Source organism: Staurois parvus, unplaced genomic scaffold, assembly GCF_062004578.1.
Source record: "Staurois parvus isolate SC_StPar_1 unplaced genomic scaffold, SC_StPar_1.0 ptg000149l, whole genome shotgun sequence".
In the NCBI taxonomy this organism is placed as follows: Eukaryota; Metazoa; Chordata; class Amphibia; order Anura; family Ranidae; genus Staurois; species Staurois parvus.
Window position 1 is genome coordinate 8,138,711 of NW_028317945.1, and position 11,074 is coordinate 8,149,784.

The window sequence follows — 11,074 nt, forward strand, 5'->3', positions numbered from 1 at the left end:
GTCATGCAATGCTGCACCCAAATGAAATTTACTTCCTTCCTACAAATTGAGCTTCCTTTCGGTGGTATTTGTTTGCCTGTGCGTTGTTTATTTTTTGTGCTATAAAAAAAAAGACCGACAATTTTGAGAAAAAAAAACAATATTTTTGAATTTTTGCTATTAAACATGTCCAGTAAAAACAATTTTAATACGTGTAAATTAATTGGTTTACGTGAAACAAATGGCAGTATATATACTGGGATTTTTTTTGTTTTACTAGTAATGGCGGCGTTCAGCGACTTATTGCGGGACTGCGGCAGACATTCTGACTTTGGGGGGAACTGAACTGGTCTCACTGACATCCCCAGTGACACCAATACAGTGATCAATGCTAAAAAAAAGCACTGACACTGTACTAATGGCACTGGGCAGGAAGGGGTTAACATGAGGGGTGCTCAAAGGGTTAACTGCGTGCTGTGAGTGTTTTACTAGGGGGCAGTGTCTGTGTGTTTCACTGTAATCACATTACTTTGGATGGCTTTGCTGTGCAAAGTCATCCAAAGCAGTGTGCCTGAGCTGACAGGGAGGAGAACTGTTAGTAAACAAAACAGTTTTCCTCCCCATCAGAGATCCTCGGAATTCACCGGGCTGCGGCGAGTAATCACCGGCTGGGTCTCAGTGATTTACAGCCGCAGCCGTGACTACAGAGAAAGGCAAAATCACGTAGATATATACGTGATTTTGCATACCGGTGCCGCCCTGTAGCAGTATTTCTGCTATAGGGCAGTCAGAAAGCGGTTAACTGAGATAGTGTAAGCGTCAGTTCACACCACAAAAATGCACTCCGGATGCATTCCAGATATGTTTTTGCTTACAGTTCACACCACACTCTGTTCCTGCAGTTTTAATGCAGTTTGCTATGTTCCAGTACAGTCCTGTGCAGAAAAAATTCAGCATGTTCTATTTTTTTTTCTACTCTGGAAACTGACTGGAAGTGACTGCACTGGTGTGAACTAGGGCCATTGGAATACATAGAAAACACTGTGCATACATTTTTGATGCAGAAAAAAAATGCACTGGACTACATCTAGTGTGAACTAGTCCTAAAAGACCAGAAACACAACCTTCTAATTACAGTTTGATGTTATTTATCTTTTTGCTAGGTACGTTTTGTCATATTTTTAGAACAATAATGTACGTATTCCTGAAGGTTATCATGATTTAGTGAACTTGTGACAAGCAGTTAAATACCTGGTTTAAAATACAAATAAAGGTACTGCCTTACCTGCAAAAAAAGATTTGTATTATTGTCCATCCAGTTTGGAGATTTACATAGCTCTGGCAAACAGCACAACCCAGTTTGACAAGGCAAGAGACCTGATTTTTCTGCTGCCATTAAATATTACTTAGAGATCTTGTCCTTTTCCTAGCCTGTGATTGGACAGAGAAAGAAAAAGAAGCAGCCTGAGTTGCATCAGTCCCTCTGTTTTCTCCTCCTATCGCCATGTCCTGTGTTAGCACACAAGCACTGCACCACAACTGACTCCTGCACTGCTTTTCCCTCATCTAGTTTGTGCTCTGCTGTACAGTGAAAATTCTTTTTTTTAATAATTCTTTATTTATGAATTAGTTCACCAGAATATAAAGAACAACATAGATAATGTCATTGTACAGAGTTCCAGTGAAAATGCTTTTACCAGATCAAGTTCAGGTACTTAAACTGTTTACCTTTAAAAAATTAATTGGGGTTGATTTACTAAAGGCAAATAAACTGTGCACTTTGCAAGTGCAGTTGCACTCATTTTCCCCGGAGCTTAGTGAATGTGGTAAAGCTCTGCTGATTTCCAACATCCAATCATGCACCAGCAAAAATGTTTTTTTTTATTTTCCTTGGACCTGATTGGTTGCATTTACTATAGAAAATGACTGCAACTGCACTTGCAAAGTACAAAGTCTATTTGCCTTTAACCTCCCTGGCGGTATGATTATTTCAGATTTTGGTGCTGAAAGCGGTACCTTTATTTTGCATGATAATTTGGAATTTTATATTGTAGGCCTGTAATTTTTAGGAATAACTCACTGAAATCTGTCCGAACAAGAGTCTAGTAAACATCCCGGGTATGATAAAACTTGAAACACGAAATCATAAATTATAATTTAATAAATAATCATAAAAAATAATAATAATATAATAATAATAAATTTAATTCAATAATATAATCAAACCAAAACACTGAAATTTGAAATATAGCGCCAAGTTCGCACATCACTAAGCAAAGTCGCAAAATTGTTTTCAGTGTCTAATGACGAATTTCCCCACGAATCATTATCACTCAATTCTGCAAGTGGTTCTGATTTACTATCACTGTTCTCTAGCTGGTCTAAAACCGCTTTTGACCTAAAGGGATGCTTTTTGGACACCATGGACATTTCTCAGTTTCCAGGCAGAAAGAACAGTACAAATGCAGGCAGGGCACAGGACAAAGCACTAGGGACAAAATGTATGTGAAATGGTTTGATACAGTAATGTTATACTATGTGATTTTAGTGAATGTCACTTTTTGTCATTTTCAAATTTCCTGCCGTTCCGTCCCCGTACGTCCTGACGCTCGCAGGGGACGGAACCCAGGTGACAGATGCCGCCATCCGCCGGATTACATTGCCGGGGACACTGCAGGAGGGACATTGCGGGAGCGCAGGACAAGGTAAGAGATTGAGGGATCCCAGAGCAGCGCCGCATGGTAAGCCCGAGTGTAGCTCAGGGTTACCGCTTGTGGTACTGAAAGTTTACCCCGAGAAATACCGCCAGGGAGGTTAAACTGTTTACCTTTAAAAAATTAATTGGGGTTGATTTACTAAAGGCAAATAAACTGTGCACTTTGCAAGTGCAGTTGCACTCATTTTCCCCAGAGCTTAGTGAATGTGGTAAAGCTCTGCTGATTTCCATCATCCAATCATGCACCAGCAAAAATGTTTTTTTTAAATTTTCCTTGGACCTGATTGGTTGCATTTACTATAGAAAATGACTGCAACTACACTTGCAAAGTAAAACGTCTATTTGCCTTTAATAATTCGACCCCATTGAATGCTTTTTTAAATAAATATAGAGCCGCAATGATTTGTGTCTTTTCTATCTTCCTGGAGTTCAGCTTTAAAGGCAGGACAGGGCACAGTAGGAATACAAAGGTCAATAACACATAGCAAGCAGTCAGTTTTAACTTAAATAAGTTAAATCAATCATAGATGAATTCTATCTGATTACTAAGTTACTTGCTGTGTTTAGTTATTTAACGTATTATACAAGCCCGAAAGTAGATCCTACACACAGACGTCAGAATGATTCTTAGATGCTAAGGTTGGTCTTTTATGTTTCTTGGCAAGGAAAATATAATGATTTAAATTGGAAAAAAGCATCCACATCTAATACAGATACAGTACAGCTGCCCATACATCACAAAGTAGATTTACTGCAATGGGCAAATTGGAATATCTAATTGTTAAATAGAGAGGGTATTATGTTGTGGAATATTTTTTTTTTCTCATAGCCCAGTGAATTTGCAGTCACTTTATACATCACATGAAAAATGTTTTACATTCCCTTGCATAGTTATATGTTTGATGTGGACAGATTAGGTTTTTTTTTTCTGTAAATTTTTATTATTAGTTACACATAAGGAAAATCATGGTGAATTGATACATTTGTAGAATCCAGTTTTCTTCGATCAGTCACATAGATTGCTTTTACAATTAAATACAAGTATCTAAAAATGAGTAACATTTATCCCAACATCACAGTGTCCACTGTAGTTCACGTAATATGACATCAACACAAAGCATTTTATCTGCAGCATATGGTTCTTAGACTATGGAAAGATAATAAAGTAATCCAAAAGTATTTCAGTGACTGTTCTTACTTTTCAATATGAAATAATAAGCAAGGATATAATGTAAGTTTAACTAATACATTTCAAATAGTACTTCAATCCAAGAGAACTGTTTGATGTGTTCCTACCCAAGGACACCACAGTCCCGCCCTCACACACCCCTCATGGGATTTGTTTGAAAGCAGCAGAAGCCAATGGCTCCCACTGCTGCCTCTGTGTCCTATGAGAAGAGGGAGCGAGAGCAGCATTGCTGCAGCCAGGCACAGTGGTGGATTGAGAGAAGAGTCAGGTAAGTATTTGGGGGGGGGGGGGAGCAAGCGGTAAGACATTTTTTATCTTCAGGTGCAACTTTAGGCAGAAAATTTAGTCCTGCTAGATCACTTCAGGCAGACCCTTTTTGAGGGTATACAGTGGGGAATCGAAAGTTTGGGCACCCCAGCTAAAAATTTGTATTAATGTGCATAAAGAAGCCAAGGGAAGATGGAAAAATCTCCAAAAGGCATCAAATTACAGATTAGACATTCTTATAATATGTCAACAAAAGTTAGATTTTATTTCCATCATTTACACTTTCAAAATAACAGAAAACAAAAAAATGGCGTCTGCAAAAGTTTGGGCACCCTGCAGAATTTATAGCATGCACTGCCCCCTTTGCAAAGCTGAGACCTGCCAGTGTCATGGATTGTTCTTAATCATTGTCTGGTGATGTCAATCCCCACTGTAGCTATGCAAAACATTCAAAATAAGTGCCTATACTGTTTAAAATCCAGTCTCACCCTGCTCTGCGCATGCTCAGTTGCTCTCTATTTTTAGACACTGTCCCAAATTTGTAGAGGCTGATTTGCTGACATCTTTAACATTTACAACTGCTCAGGGGCTCTGGGCTTCAGCAAGATGGCAGCCTCCAGCAAGAGGAAACAGGAACAATTCTGGAGGCAGTTTCCAGCGCACACTAATTTTGGTAGCACAATTATTTATGTGGAATGAATGTTCCTAGGTAAAGAACATTGGGGTCAATTCGCATAGGATTCTGTATGCAATATGAAGGTCACGTGACTCATTTTTCAGAAATATTGCAGAAGATAATAAAAGAGTCAATTTATCGAAGTAAAATATTGAATGTGAGGTAAATACTGCAAACAAAAATTAGATAAATCGTTAATGTCAATTCACAAAAACACACACACATTTGTTATTTGTCACCTGCAAGTAGGCAGCTGGTATTTTAGCAATGTACAAAATAACAAGGGGAACTCTGCACTGACCAGTAAATTAAAAGTGTACAATGTATCATTCTAGATGTTCTGCCCAGAGCTCAGGAATGAAAATAAATTGGAACATTTCAGCAAAGGGAGATCATTCTGTGAATTAACCACTTCAGCCCTGGAAGGTTTTCCACCCTTCCTGATCTGACCATTTTTTGCAATTCATCACTGCGCTATTTCAACTGGTAATTGTGTGGTCATGCAACACTGTACCCAAATGAAATTTATGTCCCTTTTTTCATACAAATAGAGCTTTCTTTTAGTGGTATTTGATCACAACTGGGTTTTTAATTTTTTGTGATATAAACGAAAACAGACCAAAAATGCAGAAAAAAACGATTTTGTACTTTCTGTTATATAAAATATCCAATAAACTCAAATTTAGTCATACATTTCGGCCAAAATGTATTCTGCTGCATGTCTACGCCTTTGGTAAAAAAAAAAAATCCCAATACATATATATTAGTTGGCTTGTGTGAAAGTTATAGCGTCTACAAACTATGGTACAGTATATATGGGAATTTACGCAGTGGCGGTACAAAACTACTCCAAATGAACCCTTTTTTGAAAGTAGACACACCAAGGAAATTTGCTGATTTTATTTTTTTCCACAACGTTTTGGAAAATTAGAAAAAATTATTTTTTGTTACACAAAGTTGTAATTTAAATGATATATTGCTCACACATACCATGGGTATATGTGGAATATCACCCCAAAACACGTTCTGCTACTTATCATAAGTATGGGTATACATATGTGAGAGACTTTTTGGCAACCTAACCACATACAGGGCCCCAAAATCCAATGACCATTTTAAGACTTTCAAAGGACATATTTCCTCATGTCATTCCCTTACTACCTATCACAGTTTTGGAGGCCCTGAAGTGCCCCCAAACAACCCCCAACCCCCCTCCCCCCCCCACACACACACACACCCCAAATGGCCCTTTTTTAGAAGGTAGAAAAAGATAAACATTTGGCGCACCAAGAAGAATAAAAACAGATGTATAATGTGATGGCTAGTGTATTAACCACACAAGTAAAGTCCTTAAAGTCCAAAGGTGATTAAGAGATATTCCAACAATGCATGACTCAGTGGCAGCCAATTAAAAAAGAGCTAGAAGAGACTCTATGTGAACCATAAAAGAGAGAGAAGCAGCACCATCTAAGTGCAGCAATATAAGCAAATAATTTATTCCACAAAATTGGCAACTCACAATAGTAGTAGTCAAATGAGCACTTGTCAAACTGGTGTCAACCACTGTGTAACTCCTGGCCGGTCCCACTGCAGGCAAGTCTCCAAAGGACTGTCTTTGGCTGTGCTATTGGTTCCCAGTACTTCAGTGTGGATCCTCAGGGTGGTCAGTGTGGATCCTCAGGGCAGGCAGGAGTGATGTCAGCTCCAGGTACAGCAGCAGTAGGCACGGCACTCGTTTAGAACATTCATGCTCGTTCATCAGGCCATAGAGGTGGCATATATTGGCAAATGATAGTGGCGGACTATAGGGCCCAGCCAACTCATGGAGAGACCCAAGTGTCATCATAGGCAATCTTAAATGAAAATACAATAAATAAAAAGCAATAAACATATAAGGTAGATATTAAGGGAAAATTATGCAAATTAGGCATCTATCTCACTAATCATCATAACATAGAGACCATAAGGGTCCTGTATGAATAAATAAATAGATATGTGAAAATAGACATGTTTGTACATAAACAGGTGATTCCATATTTTTGAAAATGTGTATACAAAAATTCTAGATGATACTAATAATGCTACCAATGCCAGTCGGAAAAATGAAAATAATGTAGAGCAAGAGAAAATAAATAAAGGATAGAAATATAATAAGAATCTTGGAAGGATGGCCATCTACCAAAAATATTAGGAATTACAGAATATCGGGGTGCCGTGACGAGGCGCTGTAGCTTGCGCATGTATTTGCAAATGTGTGCTAATTAAACCCCTGTTTTTAATGCATACTGTTAGACAGGTTAATTCGGTTTGTTTGCAGGCTGGTTGGCAAGCTGAGCTGGAAATTTTTCTCTTTTGTTGTTTGACATACATGGTATTACCCTCGTGACATAGTTCCATCCCAAGGAATTTGATAAGAGGCATGGTGAGCATTTTTCAGATGGCATGATGAATATTTTTCAAATATCATTTTTTTCAGATATCATTTGCCTTTTTACACTGTCCCTTTCATTTTTTTAAAATCACTTTTGTTATCACAGGGAGTGCAAATTTCCCCTGTGATATCAATAGGTGGTGACAGGCACTCTTTTCTGAGAAATCTGGGGTCTATTAGACTCTAGGTCTCTCCTCTGCCCCTAAAGCATCTGATCTCACCAAGATCAGTGTGATCAGATGCTTTCCCAATATTAAAATGGCGTTTATATCTGGTGAAACCAAAATTATGAAATGCTCATTGCTTCTGGTTTCCTAGACCATAGAGATGCACTCATCTCTATGGTCTAGGAAACCGGTTCTGCCGGCTGACCATAGAGCTGCTCGGAGACTAGAATGGCTCCACTGAGCCATTCTAGTCTCCGATCAGCTCTATGGTCAGCCGGCAGAACCGCTGGCTACATTCTCAGGTTCCCTGTTGGGATAGGAGAGCCCGAGAAAGCCATGGAAGGACGCGGGGGGGGAGGAGGGAAACATCCTTTCCCACTACTTGTAAAAGCAATCCAGCAGCTAATTAGCTGCTAGGATTTCTTTTACATAAAAGCTGACCGCCAGCTGAAAAAGATGATACCAGGATGATGCCTGTAGCTGCAGGCATCATCCTTGTATAACCACTCATAGTCCAGAGACATACTAGTATGTTGCTGGTCCTTTTTGGGCATATATGTAACAGCAGAGAACATGGGCATATGATGAATCAAGTCTGTAGACCAATATGACCGCATTCTTTTTTATAATGCCCTTGTTAAGGGTTTGGCCCAAAAAACGTTTACATTCGGAAACTGTGATAGGTTTCCATGCAAATTGTCTGAATTTGAGTGGGTGACAATGTATTGTTGTGCATATAAATTGCTTTTGGCCCACAATCAATTGATACAAATCTTCTGTGAAAAACAGCGGGGGGGGGGGGAAACGCTAGTGCTGGCAGAGAACGGGGCTGATCCTGCTAACACTGCGTTTTTGGGGAAACTATACTAAGGAGGCACTAGTATAGTTTTGTTCGTGATCAATATATTGATCAGTACAAACACTATGCTAGTAATGGGGGTGATCAGCAACCTATAGCATTAGTGTGATAGTGTGCGGCAATATAACAATAGCTGACCCGGGCTGGGAGGGGCGCTAACTGACCCTGATGCTATCTGATGTCACTTTTGACAGTAATACAGCAATCAGTCAAAAATTCTATATACTGACAATGCACTAATGGCACTGGCTGGGTGACAGGGGTGATCAAAGGGTTAATAAGGGCGATCAAAGGGTTAAATGTGCTAATCTAATGTGTGTGTGTGTTTAAAATGTAGTGCTTTTGCTCACAGTGTAGTGTTCTCTTTTCTCTCCCTGGACCCACAGGGGGGGACAGCAGGGGATGCGTGCTATTTAAATTTTTTTTTCTTAACTTTAAAAAAAAATACTTTCATCAGAGTAGTTTAATGTTACCATGGTAACACTGTACTACTCTGGCGGGGGTGATCAGGGATTTGCTCCTGCAATGCAATGCTTGCTTTGAACTGTCATGAATGGGTTAGGTTCATGACAGTTCAAAATACTAGTGATCTGTGATTGGCTAAAGCTAATCACATGGTACAGGGTGCTGTGAGTGGCCCATGTACTATGTGAGAGCTGTGGACCAATCACAGCTCACTAGGAAGAGAAGCAAAAGCTGTTATGAATCAGATGGATTCATAACAGCTTTGCTAACATTGTGCTCACTATGCGATCACATGATCACCGGGTCCCGATTACCGGGATCCACATTTCACTCTGCCTGTAGCTGCCACCTGTCTGCAGTAGAAATACCACGGGCAGTTGGCAAGTGGTCAAAACACACTAGAATGTTTTCCCAGTTTAATAATATTTCTGTGTGCATTTGTTTACAAAATTATCTTCCTCTGGTACAGTGTTAGCATGTAAAAAGGAAAAGTGTGAAAAACAATTCCAAAAATAACATAGAATTTTAGTGATAACTATCGCAAAACATAAATATTTAACGCATTTTGAAAATAATGCATGGTTTTAGTGAATTTACTTTTTTTTAGATAAATATCACATGAGTTATTTTAACTCAACAATGTGTGCAGTATTTATCACTTAGTGAATTGATTATGTTTTACTAAGTTGTTTAGGGCAGGGCGGACTGACAACTCATGGGGCCACCGGGCAATAGAGGATCATGGGGCCCCTATGTCCTTGCCCACACTCAAAGCACACCCAAAAAAGCCTATGAAAAAGGTACCAGGGGCATCTCATGGGGCCCCCTACTGACCCCTGGCCCTCGGGCAGTGCCCGAGTGCTCGAATGGTCAGTCCGCCCCTGGTTTAGGGAAAAGTGCAGGGAGTGCATTAAAGTAAAAAATGTCTTGACTTTAGAACCAATGTAAAGGCCTTGTGGGTACCCAGTGTGAAAGGGACCCTGGAGCCCATATTATGTAAGTAACTTGTAAGTTTGTGAAAAGGTTTCTCAGATTTATTGAGGTGGAAGAACCAGGAATAAAACCAGTCTGGTCTGATTTAACAATGGACGAGATCAGGGGTGGACTGACCATTTGGAAACTCGTTCACTGCCCGAGGGCCCGGGGTCAGCAGGGGGCCCAATGAGATGCCCCTGGTACCTTTTTCATAGGCTTTTTTGAGTTTGGGCAAGGACACAGGGGCCCCATGATCCTCTATTGCCCGGGGGCCGCATGAGTTGTCAGTCCGCCCTTGGACGAGATAGCCCCATGCGCTAGGACTTTGGCCAGTATGTTAATCTCTGAATTATTCAAGGATATAGTACAGTATTTTTCACAAAGGTGATGACTACCCACTTTAAGGGTCCAGGCACACTGGCATAAAAAAAACACTGCTTCTACAGGAGTTGTGAGTTTTGCCTGTGGAAGCAACTCAGTATTATCCTATGTGTTCATGAACATTAGGACGTTTGGAGGCATATTTTAAAGCAACATTAAACCTTTGTTTGTTTTTTTTGTTAAAGTAACAAACATGTTATACTTACATGCTCTGCTTAATGGTTTTGTACAGATCACTCCCGTTCCTCCTCTTCTGGGGTCCCCCCCCACACTCCAGGCTCCTCTTTGGCGAGTTCCTCCATGGAAAGCCGCTTTCCATGGGGGCACCTGTGCAGGCACACTCCTGAGGTGCTCTGTCTGCATCTATTGACACAGACCAGGCAGCTCGGCTCTGTCCCCTCATTCTCATCACAGCAATTGATTGAGAGCAGCTTTGCATTTTTGAGAGCAGTTTTCTGGCAAAAAAAACACTCCTAAACTCCTGTACAAAAATGCTCTATGTGACCATTTTTCTCTACCAAGAAAACTAAGGTGAGGAACTAATAATTCTTTCTACTGTACATACCATTCAGTAGGAAATCCATCTAATACCTGGGTTTTATTACAAGGAAATAAAGATTGCCAGTTCGATTTCATCACCAGTGATGGGAGCATCCAGGGTTCATTTTATCTGCTAGGCCAACTTGGGCAATTCAACCCCAATTAGATAATCATCTAATGCCACAGTGGAATAATAGGCCCACAATTTATAAAAGTTAGCATAAAAGGAGATAAAAGCACAGACCACCTGCTCATGTTGTTTAACAATTTGCCTTCCTAGGTTAGCGATTCTGGTAGGGTTGCACCGATAGCAGTATCAGTGCTGATACCGAGTACTTGTACTTGTGCAAATACTCCCGATACCCGAAACCGATACCTTTGTGGTGAGATTTGAGCCCATACAAAATGAATGGGCTCAAATTGCACTGT